This window comes from Macaca fascicularis, chromosome 1 (assembly GCF_037993035.2).
Source record: "Macaca fascicularis isolate 582-1 chromosome 1, T2T-MFA8v1.1".
NCBI classification, from domain to species: domain Eukaryota; kingdom Metazoa; phylum Chordata; class Mammalia; order Primates; family Cercopithecidae; genus Macaca; species Macaca fascicularis.
In genome coordinates, this window is record NC_088375.1 from 42562994 (window position 1) to 42578259 (window position 15266).

General features: G+C 40.2%; 1 protein-coding gene across 5 annotated transcripts in view; it reads left to right on the forward strand.

The window, feature by feature from the left end:
- Positions 1-11984: 11984 nt before the first annotated feature.
- Positions 11985-15266, forward strand: part of RNF2 (ring finger protein 2) — a 55094-nt gene continuing 51812 nt past the window's right edge. For all 5 annotated transcript variants that reach the window (XM_015446977.4, XM_074030985.1, XM_065537824.2 and 2 more), the window contains exon 1: positions 11985-12145. The gene's annotated coding sequence lies outside the window, so the exon portion shown is untranslated. The remainder of the gene's footprint in view (positions 12146-15266) is intronic.

Sequence of the window (15266 nt, forward strand, 5' to 3'; positions counted from 1 at the left end):
AGATGTGTTATTGAATTCTAGCTATGAAAATGTGATGTCTAAATTCCAGACGAGAATGGAACAAAATGGGATGTGTAGATGTGAATATTTATATATTGAAGCTACATTTTCCAAGAATGTTTTGTTTTAGATTAAGGAAAAACTACTCAGAAAATCATGGGTCTTTCAGAAAATGAAAATAATTGAATTTCAAAAGCCAGAAGTTTCAACAACTTCCAGATTAAGAAGTGGAATCCCACTTAATTTGAAAAGATGATTAGAAAAGTTTTATTCTAGTGTACAATCAGCATAAAAGGAAACTTCTGAACTACCTAGAAGTATTGATTCTCTACTTTCAAGTTGAGGCCACATTCCTGTGCTCTCGTCATGAGATGGCCCCCTCCATTAAAATACATCTGGTTTAAGTTTCTGCCATATGTGGTAAATCAATGCAAAACAGATAATAAATTTGGAAGGTTGTATTCCTATAGGCTTTGGCTTCTATTCACCTAGCCTCTGCAAATTTGATGATTTCTCCATCTTAATTTATCTATGGATAACTACTAACAGAGGGCCCCAAATGTCAGAATGTCCTTTGGAATGAAAAGCTTATATTCAAAGGCAATCCATCAGCAGGAAACTTGAAAAGACCAATCTCTGCTACTGTGTCTTTATGACCTTTGGAAAACTGACCCCACCATTTCATGGAGCTAGGCTCCTTGCCCTATAGTCCTTTTTACCCAAATAAGTTTAGTAATAGAGCTTGATTACTGGAGTATAATAGGAATATTAGCTATTTGGTTTATTCAGAAATTTATTCTTTTATTTTAGTACAAATATTCCAAAAAAAAAAAAAAAAACTTAAGCAGTATTTTTTTAGTTAAAGCAGACCCATCAATTATGAAAAGGCAGTTTAGAATAGTGGTTAAGGATGGGGCCAGGCGTGGTGGCTCACACCTGTAATCCCAGCACTTTGGAAGGCCAACGCTGGCGGATCACCTGAGGCCAGGCGTTTGAGATCAGCCTGGCCAACATGGTGAAACTGCGTCTCTACTAAAAATACAAAAATTAGCCAGGTGTGGTGGCAGATGCCTGTAGTTCCAGCTACTCGGGAAGCTGAGGCAGGAGAATCACTTGAACCCAGGAGGCGGAGGTTGCAGTGAGCTGAGATCACACCACTGCACTTCAGCTTGGGCGATAGAGCGAGACTCTGTCTCAAAAAAAAAAGAAAAGAAAAAAAAGAATAGTAGTTAAGAGTGTGGATTTGCCCACCCTGTTATTTTGAGTTGACTCAGGTAAGTATTAAGATGCTTTAAACCTTTATTTTCTAATGCATAATGTGGTAATACTGATGGTAATTTCCTCACAGGGTTGTGAAGATTCAGGGAAATGACACTTACAAAATATTTAGCACTGTACCTGACACAGAGTTTATGAGGTTGTTTGCTATTAGCACAGTTGTGAATTTGCCTATAATTCTTCTAATTTCCAGGATTAAAACTAATATTGCTGTGACTAGAGTCCTATGAGAGATGCTATTCCATAGTGTGTAATTAATAATGAGCTATAAGGGGGAGTTATTCCTATTGCCTTTACTTGTATTGGCCTCATAACATTTGGTATGTGCCTCTTCACCCCATTAGATGCTGGGTTCTTTGAGGATAGGGTTTATATCTTACATCTCTCCAAATTAGTCTGATGATTTATAGACTCTTAATAAGGGAATAATGTATAAATGAAATGCATGTAAATACACTTAAAACATTAATTTTATATTTGAATTATTTTGTGGTTTTAAGTAATTATAAAGAATAATTTCTTTTAATTCCCCTGAGACTAGTAAAGCAACATAGATATTATAGCTACAAATAAAAGGACAGTTAACATCATATATTACTCTTTGTTTATATTTCGAAAAGGAAGTCTGGTTTGGGCATTTGATATTTGAGATACCTACCAGACATCTAAAGGAGGGGCGAATAAGTAGAGGAGAGGACTGTAAGTCTGGAGAAACTTCTGGGATCTTTAAGTTTGGAGAAAATTGAAAGTTGTCAACATATGGACGGTACTTAGAACCATGTGACTGAATAGGATTACCCAGAAAGAGAGTATAAAGTAAGATGGAAAAAAGGTCCTAAGACTAAATCCTGGGACATCCCAAAACTTTAGGGTTTGGGGTGAATGATGAGATGCCACAAAAGAGACTGAGCTGGAGTGGGTCAGAGGGTCAGAGAAATTAGGAGAACCCAGATAAAGTGCAGTCATTTTATGTCCAGATCTCACTGTCCCTGGCTCTTTTCATCTCACTCATTGATTCCTCACATCTATCTCAAAGCTTTTGTTTCAAATTTTCATGAGCTGTTTGCATCTGCATCTCTAATTTTCCTAACTGACCCTCTGTTTTCATGACCCTCACCAATAACTTTGGGTTTTGCATGTGTCTTTAGACTTGGCCCACTTATAACTTTAGGACCTAGAGTCTAGGTCAGGGGTATCCCTTTGCCAGCCTCCGCTCACATCAGCCATATTGCACCTCTCTCTTATTCCCCACTACACTTGCTATCCTCTCCACTGGAGGAGGAGGTATAGCTGTTCTTTATGTTCTTGGCTTCAGACCCCCAATTAAATTTTCAGGTGAGTCCCTTGCACCCCCTTAAACTTATACTAAGCCCTACTTTCCCGTACTTCCTGCTTGCCTGTGTATTCGGTTCTTGCTCCAGCTCTGGGCATTTGGCCACTTTGGACAAATCTCCTGTCCTTTTCAGCCAGTCCTGGGGTCCCTCTATTTCTGTGTGACCCTTACCCCACTCTATCCTAACTGTAGTGGCCAGTGCTCTTGCTGTGACCGCTCGAGCCATTTGCACCAGATTTGGAGGGACGTCAAGTCTTCTGAAACAAGCCTGATACATCGTTGAAACTTTTCACCATATGGTGATCTCAAAACATCTGAAAAATTAAAATCCCCTGAAATAGAGGTGTATAAGATGGGAAATTCAAATAGTAAATTCTCAACCTACCATGTGTAGTTGCTTCCAGCAATCATGTGTTAAATCAGTAGGAATTTCTTGAGGGAGTGCTAAGGAGACTAATTAGCAAAAAACACCTGATATTTTCCCTAGAGATTGTGAGATATAAATTAGTAGGAGAAGAATTGAGTCCCAAGATAATTATATAGGTCCTAGAACTCTTTGCTGCTATTTGAGGGATCTATAGTCATTGGTTGGTCTCTGTTTAGCCTAAATTCTTACTAAATAGGGTAAGGAATGTTCAAGGGAGTAGAGATTAAGGTCTAATAATAAGCCATTTGAATGCCTGATTTTCAAGGACACTACACAACTAGACCTGTAGAAACAAGGACTTTTGAAGTTCTACCTTTTCTGTTTGTTTTGGCTGATGATGCTTGATCTAGAACAGCTGTTTTCTTTACCGCACTCTCGCAGTTAATAATAGGTAGATATATGCTAAAATGTTCACTCACTTTTATTAGACCAGTTTGCTTTTTATATATAATTGCATCTTTACCAATTTTGTAATAAAATACAATTTTTTATTTCATTGGGAAGCATTCAAACCAATGCAGAAATGAAGAAATAATTTAGAAAATGAAAGTGTTCAGAAATTCTCCTCTACTCAAATGCAGTCCCTTTTCATAGTTTCGTGCACATTCTTTAGACTTTTTTTGTATTATAAAAATAGGATTATATGGAACATATTGCTAACTTGATTTTTTACTTATTAATATATCTTTAATATCTTTCTATGTTAGTGCTTGTGGCTCCATCTTGTTCTTTTTGACAGCTATATGATGTAGTACTTTATGGATATACCAAAATTTACTTAGCCAAAAAAGTGGGTTATTTTCAATGTTTTACAAATACAAGCAACACAAAAATTAACATCCATGTACACATTTCTTTGCACACTTGTGTGGGTACTTCTATGGGAAAGAGTTCTAGAATTGGACATTTCTTAGGCTAGAAGATATACACATTTAAAATTTTGAGAGGACAAGCATGGTGGCTCATGCCTGTAATCCCAGCACTCTGGAAGGCTGAAGTGAGAGGATTGCTCGAGCCCAGGAATTCAAGACCAGACTGGACCACATAGTGAGACCCTGTCTCTACAAATACTTCTTTTTAAAAATATTTTTAAAAGACGAATTTAAAGCTTTTAAAAATTTTTGAGAGATAACCACAAAATTGTCCTCTTAAAAGGTTGTATCATTTTTGTGAACATCAGTAATGTAAGCAATATTTGTGTTTATAAACATTGAGTATTATGATTCCTTTAATATGGTTAAGTAAAGGCTGGGCATGGTGGCTTACGCCTGTAATCCCAGCACTTTGGTAGGCCTAGCCGGGCAGATCACCTGAGGTCAGGAGTTCAAGACCAGCTTGACCAACATGGTGAAACCTCGTCTCTACTAAAAATACAAAAATTAGAGGGGCATGGTAGTGGGCGCCTGTAATCCCAGCTACTAGGGAAGCTGAGGCAGGAGAATCACTTGAACCCGGGAGGCAGAGGTTGCAGTGAGCTGAGGTCACACCACTGCACTCCAGCCTGGGTGACAGAGTGAGACTCCGTTTCCAAAAAAAAAAAAAAAAAGGTTAAGTAGAAAATTGTTCCTATTTAAATTTGCATTTTCTAAATGTTATTGTAATGTTTAATATAAAGCAGGTATTTTTAGTGACTGCTTTTTACAAATTGTAGTTGTTATTATTACTCAAAACCATACCAAAAGTATCTTGGGAACAAGATATTTGTGTGTGTGTGTGTGTGTATACACACGTATACACACGCACACACACAGACAGGCACATATATACATATATTATGTAAATGTATATTGCATTGTGTCAACTGCTGGGGCACATATAAAGATGAATAATGACTGGCGTTGAAAGATGAATAATGACATGGTATCCTCATGCTAGGATTAGTGATATACTACTAGTATATGTTTGCTTGGATTAGTAGTATGTGGTAGGGCAGGGATGTATTTGCCTACTACTAATCCAAGTGAATGAACAGGGGAAAAAGAGAGATGCTAAATGTGGTTTAAGAACAGAACTGGTCAAATTTCAAGTTTCAATTGGAATATAAGGATTAATGTATAGCATTTTAAACTTGTACTTTTAAATGATAGTGTATTTTGACAGGATTCTTTAAAATCAACATCCAAATACAGTTCTACATGTTGATAGTTCACCAAGAATAAACTTTCCTGTTGGTCATTATTTTTCTTTAGGTAGTTGCAACATTATCACATAGTGACCCAAAATCCTGAGCTAAAATCACTCCTTTAGTATTCAATACCAACAATGACAACCTCATTGCTTCTCAGTTTTTTCCCACTTCTTTCTGCATTTGTTGATAGAGAAGAAGGTGTTTTTTTCTGTGCTATGAATGGCATAGAGAAGAAGGGTTTTTTTCTGTGCCATGAATGGGAGTACCATGAATTATGTTTATGACACACGCTTGTACTGCAGTTTACATATACTATGTGTCAAACCCCAAGCTAAAGGCTGGGTTAAAGATATAGCCAAATCAAATTCAAGGGCCAAGTCAGGAAGCGAATGGGTTGGCAACTAGCTAAGACCTGACCATGTGGAAGAAGAGACAGCTGCACTAAGAACAGGCCCACAGCAGTCTTTCAAATTTTAGGAAAGGGTCCAACTAGGGCAGCTAATGTGATAAAGTCCAAGAACGAAGAATGATAGCTAAGGATGTGTACCTGCCAAGAAGTCATGGAATTGGAAATCCACTAACTGAATATAACGCTGTTACAGAACAAGGATTAATTATAGTTACATCAGAGGAGAAGCATTAGAGAGGGACATAAGGTGGTGCGTTAGGCCCCCATATATCCCTAACAGGACACTATGACAAGAGGAGACACTTACAGCTAGCTTTATGCCATCTTACTCCTTATGTGGTAGTCTTCATAATACATACAGAACCACAGTCAATTCTGATCTTATAAGCATGACCTATAAAATGTGTTTATTTTTAAAAAACTGATAAAACAAAAATTTTCTATGGAAAGACTAGAAATATAACACAAAAAAAAACCCTTAGTATTATAGGTTGACCAGAATGGTTTTTCAAATTTACCTACATTATAACCTACTTTAGCATGTTTTTCAATATATATTTAAGTGGTTTGCTTTTGTGGAGTATGAAATGCTAATGTCTCAGCAGATGGATACTACAAGAGTTTCCAAATCTTGATATAGTCTAAAATAAAATTAACTTATCTTATATGGGTGGGATTTGGCAGTTCTTTTAAATTATTTACTAAAAAATATTTCTATGAACTGTGTTAGATAGGAGATGTCTTTACCCTCCATTCTCTCACCTCACAAAAAAATCATTCTGGCACCATGCTTCTGTTAAGCAGGAAAAACTAAAATGCCCACAAAGGCAGTTTGAACGAACTGTAATTTGATTGAAATATTTTTCCCATTGGGATCTTCTATCCTTCTTTACTAGAGGAATTTCCACTTTAGTTCTGAGTTTCAATCTGAATCATCTATTCCTTGTTAGCTTCCAGGATGATTGTTGATGTTCCTAGATCAATGCCAAAGCACAAACCTCATCTCTCACAGTAACCATTTTGAAAGAAAAAAAAATCTGCAAAGGTTTGTTCAAATGGATTGAATTTTCTTCGTACTAGAAGCCAGTAATTACTGAAAGCCGGTAATTATTAAATCATACTTTATTTTATATTTGAAAATGGATATCACAATAGTATACACTTCCATTACGAACTATAAAGAAACAGCAATCTATGCTGCATCACAATGAAAACTTTAATTCACTCTTTTGGCTTTTCAAACACATGTTAGTTCATTATTTTAATAAAATGCACTAACAGATGTTAGGCAGAATGTGGCCACATCTGGGACATATAAAATACCATTCCAAATCTCCATGGGAGGGAAATAGCAATATTGTTTAGTTTTCCTCAAAAGTCTTTCTAACTAGCCCATCTCATTTAACCTGTTTAACTCCTTTAAGTTGAACAGTTAGCAAATAAAAGTAGCACCAATTATTTTCGTTGTTTGGGGAATAGAAAAAGGAATTAAAGTGCCAAGGGAAGTATCACAAACAGAAATGCACTGTGCTGAAATACAAATAAAACTTCACTAGAGCTTGTGGCTAGAGCTATATTTTTTCAGCTGAAAAGGTTGTAAATCTCGAGTTGCCTGCTTCCTGGAGCCACCTTGAATTACAGGCCTCTCTAGGCCTTTCTACAATGTCCCCACTTAACTTGGCTCTTTCAAAGAAAGCACAATACATCTAAAAGATGGCAAATAAAGATTTTGGTAGAGGATATATTTCAACAATAGTATCTATACATAGTGGTTAAATCCCAAGCTCCTCCAGTCTTTTAGCTTACCTTTTACTTTTATTTTTGTTTTGTTCTCTAAAAGTAAGTTTTCTAAGAAGATAAAACCAACACCTGCTAGTTTCCTATTACTGGATCAGCTTCCTGAAAATCATATTGGCTGGGCATGGTAGCTCATGCCTCTAATCCCAGCACTTTGGGAGGCTGAGGCCGGTGGATCACTTGAGGTCAGGAATTCAAGACCAACCTGGCCAACATGGCAAAACCCCCACTGAAAGTATAAAAATTACGTGGGTGTGGTGGCACATGCCTGTAATCTCAGCTACTTGGGAGGCTGAGAAAGCAGAATTACTTGAACCAGGGAGGCAGAGGTTGCAGTGAGCCGAGATCGCGCCATTGCACTCCAGCCTGGGGGACAAGAGTGAAACTCCATCTCAAAAAAAAAAAGAAAGAAAAAAGAAAGAAAGATACTACACTGAGAATCAGAGGATTGGGATAAATAATAATGTTGAGGGGAAACTCCAGAGATGTTTGACTCATATACCACTTACTAGAAAGAAGAAAGATACTGTAGTTGTGTGTGCAGCACAGAGTGGCAAGGCAGATGTGGCAGAATGGAATATATCCAGCACTTGGAGTCAAATGACCAAGATCTGAGCCTCAGCTCTGCCAGTTACTAACTCAATGTTTGGGAGAGTTATTGAGCTGCAGAAGTCACATTTCCCTCCTCCATAAAGTAGGAATAATATCTTGGAAAACTGTTCTGAAAATTCATGAAATAACAGATCTAAAGGTTCTTTATAAACTGTGATGCTTACATAGCTTAGCATTAACAGATTGTTGGTGGCCTGCAGTCTTCATCTCAGATGAGTATTAACCATTAAATGCTTGGAGCATGGCTGAAAATAAATTTATATGGTAGACATAGAATAGGCAAGTGTGAATTTCCATTTAAGACACACTGCCTAAGTAGAGAAAGCCTCTGGAGAGACTAAACAAACTCTTGACAGAAACTTCCTCTGTTAAGTAATGAAAGTGAAGCAAACCAAGCTCATATGTGCTATTCTATTTCATATACACTCTGGAGCCAAAGAATCCCATTCTGTCCTTCGCTTAACACCTATTTATTGAGCATCTACTAAGTGCCAGCACTGTGCTAGTCTCTAGGTATCTGCTGGTGAACAAGAATTTTGCTTTCAAGGAACTCATATCCTAGTTATATTAATGGTTTTATTCCAAGTACTTAACAAAGTGCTTGGCACATACTAGATGCTCAATAAAAGCTGGTTGAGCTGAATTAGTTTTAATTTTGTAGCCTGACTATAGCAGAATTCCAGTTAAGAGGTTTTATATATATATACACACACACACACATATATATATATATATAATTTTTTTTTTTGATAAGGAGTCTGGTGGTGTCACCCAGGCTAGAGTGCAGTGGCATGATCTCAGCTCACCGCAACCTCAGCCTCCCAGGTTCAAGCAATTTTCCTGCCTTAGCCTCCCAAGTAGCTGGGATTACAGGCGTGTGCCACCATGCCTGGCTAATTTTTATATTTTTAGTAGAGAGAGGGTTTCGCCATGTTAGCCAGGCTGGTCTCAAACTCCTGACCTCAGGTGATCCACCAGCCTCGGCCTCCCAAAGTGCTGGGATTACAGGCATGAGCCACTGTGCCCAGCCAAGAGGTAATTTTTGTGTTCACTTAGAGATACCTACCCAATTCACCATGTAATTATCCTGATACTACTTCTGAAGTGTTAAAGGAAGACAATTGTTTTTTAACTAGAATTCATCTAGTCATCACCCATAATATACTTCTATTAGGTAGTGTTAATTTAATGTTCTTCTACTTAAAATACAAATATCACTTCCAATCAGTACATTTAACATGCAGATAGAGTGTTACTAGAAAATGCTTTTTAGAACGATATCCGTTATGTCAGGTCAAAACATTAGCAAAAAGAATGTGGTCTGGATATGTGAATCACTACTGATACATTTACTATGGAGTTTACATGGATACAATATACGATTAAAACAACAGGGAAGAAAATGGAAGGTCCACTCTATTTACATGACAGTCAACTCTTAATAAGTAAGAGAGTTTACTTTTGAAAGCATAACTTTCTTGGGGTCACTCAAGAGAACCAATGTTACAGAATAAAACCTCTTAGAGTTTTCCCATGGCATCTAGGAACCGAGTGGTGAGGTCAGGGTGGCTGACGTTAGTATTGTTCACCAATGTCCCCGCTTCCCTTTCTGAACTCAGTTCAAGGACTCAGTCCCCTTGCAGATGTGTGGGGCTGTACAACTAGTTCTGGGCAATGAAATGTGATCACTGCTCTCTTTTCCAAGCTAAGGCTATGAAAAATTCACGGGGATTCTTTAGCCATTTTCTTCCTCTGCTGCAGAGAATAAGTTTCTGTGTTCCAGGGTGATACAGCTACAAGATGGTGGCGTCTCTATCAGTCTAGTTCCTGGAGTGACGGGAACACAGTGAGTTGGATCCACATGAAGCATGAAGCATAACTAAGCAATATACTTTTATTGTGTTAAGGCATGTAGATTTTGGAGATGTTCGTTACTATACCATAACATAACCTTTCCTGATTAATATAGTCAGGGAAGATCCCGTACCAAGTTTCTGAGTAAGAGATAAAATAGATAAAATGAGTTCCATTAATTTGTCAGGAGTGTTTTTCATATTAAGGATGTTAGCCTGCGGTCTAGCTTTTTAATCACATTTAATCCAGATATCCCATAAGTTTTCCATTTTTCCACTAATTCTCCTGTGAGTCTTTTTTAAGCACTATATTTAACTTTCATCCATAAAGTTCCTGCGCTTTCTACAAATGATCACTTTTCTCAACATCAATTGAATTGCTTAATCTAACCACACATCATGATTTTCAAAAGCATTTTAATTAGAGCAAAAATTCTAAATTATGAACATCCTGTCTTGCTTTAATTGAACTACACATGTACTCCTCGTGAAGGAAGAAGGGAGATGCTCCCGCAACTGCAGTTTCTAGAAAGTGGACTTTCACAAGAAGAGAGAAGCAGAGCATCTCTGATTATTTTGATTTTGTTGTTGTTGTTGTTGTTGTTTTGTTTTGAGATGGAGTCTTGCTGCGATGCCCGGGTTGGAGTGCCACGGCAAGATCTTGGCTCACTGCAACCTCTCCTCCCCAGGTTCAAGAGATTCTCCTGCCTCAGACTCCCGAGTAGCTGGGACTACAGGCGCGCAACACCACAACTGGCTAACTTTTTTGTATTTTTAGTAGAGATAGGGTTTCACCATATTGGCCAGGCTGGTCTCGAACTCCTGATCTCAAGTGATCCGCTGGCCTTGGGCTCCCAAAGTGCTGGGATTACAGGCGTGAGCCACACACCCAGCCTTCCCCCCCCCCCCCATTGGCAACGAGTTTAACCTTGAAGGGCTTGTAGAGTCAGATAACTGTCACTTGTTAAAGTTATAGATAGTAGGCAAAAGTTTTCAAGCCACTGAAAAAGAATGCTTGCTTCCTTTGATGGATTGTTAGGTGGCATACATAATGTGCTGTATTTAACACCTGTCCTCTTTCTTGTCACCCATCCAAGGCGTCAAGGACCATCTTAAATCCCGGCTCCTCAGGAAATCATCCCCAAACACACCAGCTGGAATTGATATTTTTCTTTTCCAAATTCCTGTGTAAACTCATATCATTTATTTGGAATTGCTTATAGAGAGTTTTAGAGCGTTAAAGAACTAGAAAGGACCTAGGATTCAATACAATTCTCCCATCTCGCAGACGAAGAAAATCAAGTGCAGAGGAGCTATGCAATTTACGTAAGTCACATAGACACACATTGGAGGTTATGAACCTAGTTTGCCCGATTCCCACTGCAGTCCATTGGTTTATGCCTCAAGTGCCTTCAGATTTACGGTCTGGTATTGTTGGCTATCTTCTCAATAGAACATGACATTTCAACAATAGTACATCTTGAGATCAGGGAACTTTCCATTCTTCGTTACTTCAGCTCATAATTTAAGATAATACCGGAAGGGGCCAAGGAGGTAGGATAAAGCAGCAGCAAGGTAAATAGTAAGAGCTGATGACCACAATCAGAATGTTAAGCTAAGTTTAGAGTGGAAGGTCATTTTCCCTGGAGTAATTACACTTGCAGTTTTATCCTGCAAGGATGAAAAGTGTATGTTTGTTGTATGAGGGTGGAAGGGTGCCGAAGTTCATGTGAAGTTCTGCAGACCAAAGCTTAATGAGGATTTCCGCCGGTGGGATAGGTTTAAGAGGACGAACTCACGAGAAAGAAGTCTGAGTCCAAACCTCAGAGGCTGGCCAGGGCAGTGTAAAGGGTGGGCCGAAGCCAGGGCAGAAGAACCTAAGTAAAGGTTAAGCACGAGGTGAAGGCGCCGTCACCCGGGCGTTGCCTGGGGGCTGCGTCGGGCCGCGGTGGGCGCCGGGGGGGCGTGGCTGGCCAGCCCAGGGCGGGGCGGTGGCTTTGGTTCTCCAGGCCAACACGCGGCGGCGCACCCTCCCCTCGCGCCGCGGGCCTCCCCGCGCTGTGCACGTCCTCGTCCCGCGCCTCCGCCCCTCGCTCGCTCGCTCCTTCCCGCCCTCCCCGCAGCGCCGGCCGAGCCGGCTTCCCCTCAGTCTCTCATGAATATTGAGCGGCCCCTGTTGTATTTCCCGAGCTCCATTGCGGAAGCCGAGGCTCGCCATATTGTGCGGCGGCGCCGGCGGCCGCGGCAGCTGATACCCGAGTCTTGCTCCGGCCGCGGCCAGCGGAGCCCCAGGCTGGGGCAGGAGCCGGTGAGTGGGGCGGGCGGGGAGGCGAAGGGCGCGGAAGCGGCGGGCCGGGACGCGCGTCTGCTCGGCCGCGTTGCAGGCGACTGACGGGGACCGCGGAGTAGGGGGGGTGTGTGTCCGCGGGGGTGTGAGGGGACATGGCGCCGCCGCCGCCCCCGGCCGCTCTTGGGGCGGAGACGGCGGGGGAAGCGGCTTCTTATTGTTCCCGTGTCTTCGAGGGTCGTGGGAGGGAAGGGAGCTGGTTTGCGGAGGACCCAGTCAGCGAAGCGCCGGGATTCCTTCCTTCGCCGCGAGCCTTTCGCTACCCTTTCCTCCGCGCGGAGGCCGGAGCTGTAGCGCGGCCCCCTTGCCTCCGGGGGCGGGGGCCCCAGCCTCTCTGCAGCCCTACTCCGGAGGCGGACGGAGTGGAATGCGGGTTTTTTCTCTGGGCTTCCCCCTCGCAGCCAGGGATGTGTCTCTGCATCGTGGGGGTGGGGTAGGGGCACTTTGTGCAGATATCGCTCCTTCCTCTTGGGGGGTCGGAGTCGGGGTTCCAGTGTAGAGGAGCTGCTCGACGTCGGGGTTCCTCGGGGAGACCCCTTCTGCTTCACACATTCCTGGAGTGCCGCCTCCTGCTCTGGAGTATCTGTTGCTGCTTTCTAAAGCCGCGAGCTTACCCAGGAGGAGTCGTGGGGGGAGGGGGTGTCTTGGTTAGTTTCTGCGGGAAGCTTCGCGTTTTGAACCCTGTCGTTCCTGCTGAGATCCTAGTACCCACTGTTGCCGGGAGCCCACGTCCTGCTAGTCAGAATCGTTTGCCTTCTGCAGAAGTCGCCTTCTTGCTTTCAGAGATGGTGTTAGTAAAAATTGATCTCAAACTTGGAGGTTTATTTCAGTTATTTGCCCGCTAAGACCAATTATAGACCCATCTATTTGAAGCCCCTTTGGGTATCTTTTCCGAGGCTGTCGGAAGTTTTAGAGAATGTAACTTTACATTATAAAATGGTTTGAAGATGTCAGGTTTCTTTGAGGTGCCGTGAAAAGGATATAGGTTTGCATTCAGCATTTTAGTAATACGCTGTTTTTTAATTTTAAAAAATTAAGGCATGGTTTCACGGTTTTAAACCGCGGATATGTTTAAAACGAATGTACGAGCGATTTGCATTACATAATCTACTTTTGGTAGTTCCAAGATGATCAGTTGGAATACTTAGACTAATTGGTAGCTAATCTGTCTGTTTTGCATTAAGTGCAGTTGTTGAATATTTTAATAACTTAGATTGGTGTGAGAGTTTGCTTCTTATAGTGAAATTTGATCCTTTGATTTATAAAGTATTTAAATAGCAGCAATATGACTCTTGGTTATTCCCTTTTTCCCCTGAAATTTCTACTTTTCACAATCAACAAGTATCTTTAAAAATCTTGATTGTACTCTTAACCTACTTTTTAGTAAAATAATAGGTAGTTATTACATGTGACTCCTTTTTCTAGGAGTAGCACAGCGAATATGGTCTCTCACTTTTTGTAAGGATTGTAGTTATTTCCCTCAGGTATCCTTGTGGCATCCACATTTAAGGTTAATTATAGTAGAGGCAGATTTATGAAAAAACCTGCCCGAGTCAGGCCAATCCGTTTGAATATTTGAAAAATAAGCTAGTTATCGTAAAGTGTGTTGCATAGAAAATTTTCCAGTTACAATCACTAACATAATGTAGACCATGCAGACTTTAAAAATACTGGGAATCTGGAGTTTTTCTCTGCCTGTGTGAAGCTCCCAGGTTTGAATGGATAGAAATATAGACCAGGTCAGCAAACATGTTTGGAATTTTATTACTGACCTACAGTTTGTGGTGTCACGTCTGTGTGTCTGATCTGATTTATTCATGATTTGTGTTTATGTTATGCAGACTTTGGAGTAAAGGTGATATATATGCCCAATGAATAATATATAACCAGATGTTTCAGTGACAGTTTCATTTCTATACATTAGCAAAGAAGCCTAATTTCTTCCAGCAAGAGAAATGAGTTAACATTAAAACGCACTTTATTAAAATTATGGCAGTGTTTCTAGTATGACTTAAAGCGCTTCATAGTTTTGTAATGACTCATTTATTAAATTCTGGATAAACTAAAAATGCATCACAGTTTGCAGCTTTTAAGAAAGGAAAAATATCAGATTATGTACTCTGCCCACAGATCTACAATTGATTTTTAATTCGTGTTATTTATTGCACACGCTGTAGAAGACATTGTCATCAGACAATGGTTAATTTCTTGATTGAGTCATTTATTTGCCATCTTAGCTGTCATAGCAACTTACTATTTCTTTACGTTTAATACTGAGTAGGTACCCATGTAATTTGGGGTACAAAGGTGGTATTATAGCATTTACACAGTCCATTCCTTAAAGGTACACATATCCTGACCGTTTGCCCACTGGTCTTCTGCCCTTTCTGCCTAATGTGTCTACTGGGTCTTCTGGTATTTCTTGTGGGAAGTGCAGTTTGATTGGTCTTACATAAATATTTTGACTGTGGTCATGAGACTCTTGGCATTTAAGTAGAAGCTAGTGTTAGTGTGTTGCCAGGTAGGAGCTAGGTGATGAGTCCCTGACTATAGGTGCTAAGAGCGTTGGTGACCCATTACGCAGTTTTGTGTTGTGTGGAGCAACTCCGGTAGAACTGGCCATGTTCTTAATTCTCCTTTGCTTTACGGTTTTTAGGCAGCTGAGGCAGAGTGGTGTGATTGGGCTTAGTTATATATCTTGTTGGATGCTCAGGAGCTATAGACATTGCTAAAAATTCTAAGATTTCTGTTGCTTAAGTTTACCTTCTCCCATTTCATTTTGAGAATTAACCTGTTTGCCATTTATCATAATTTTAAAAAATCAGTTTATCTGTATTAAGTACAATGGTGAAGTTATTTTTGAAACTAACCTTGGGTTAAATTTGCTAATGAGGGCATACTATTAAGTGAAGTAACGAGCCAAATGAAAAACGTAAGCATTTTGGTCATTTGTTTTTAAAAGATATGTTACTTAATGGCCTCTTCTGCAAGGGGGATTTCTTTTTTTTTCTATGCTATAGAGTGGAGTTGTATGAAAAGGTTAGATTCTAAAGTCGATGCATAGAACGAAAATCACATTTAG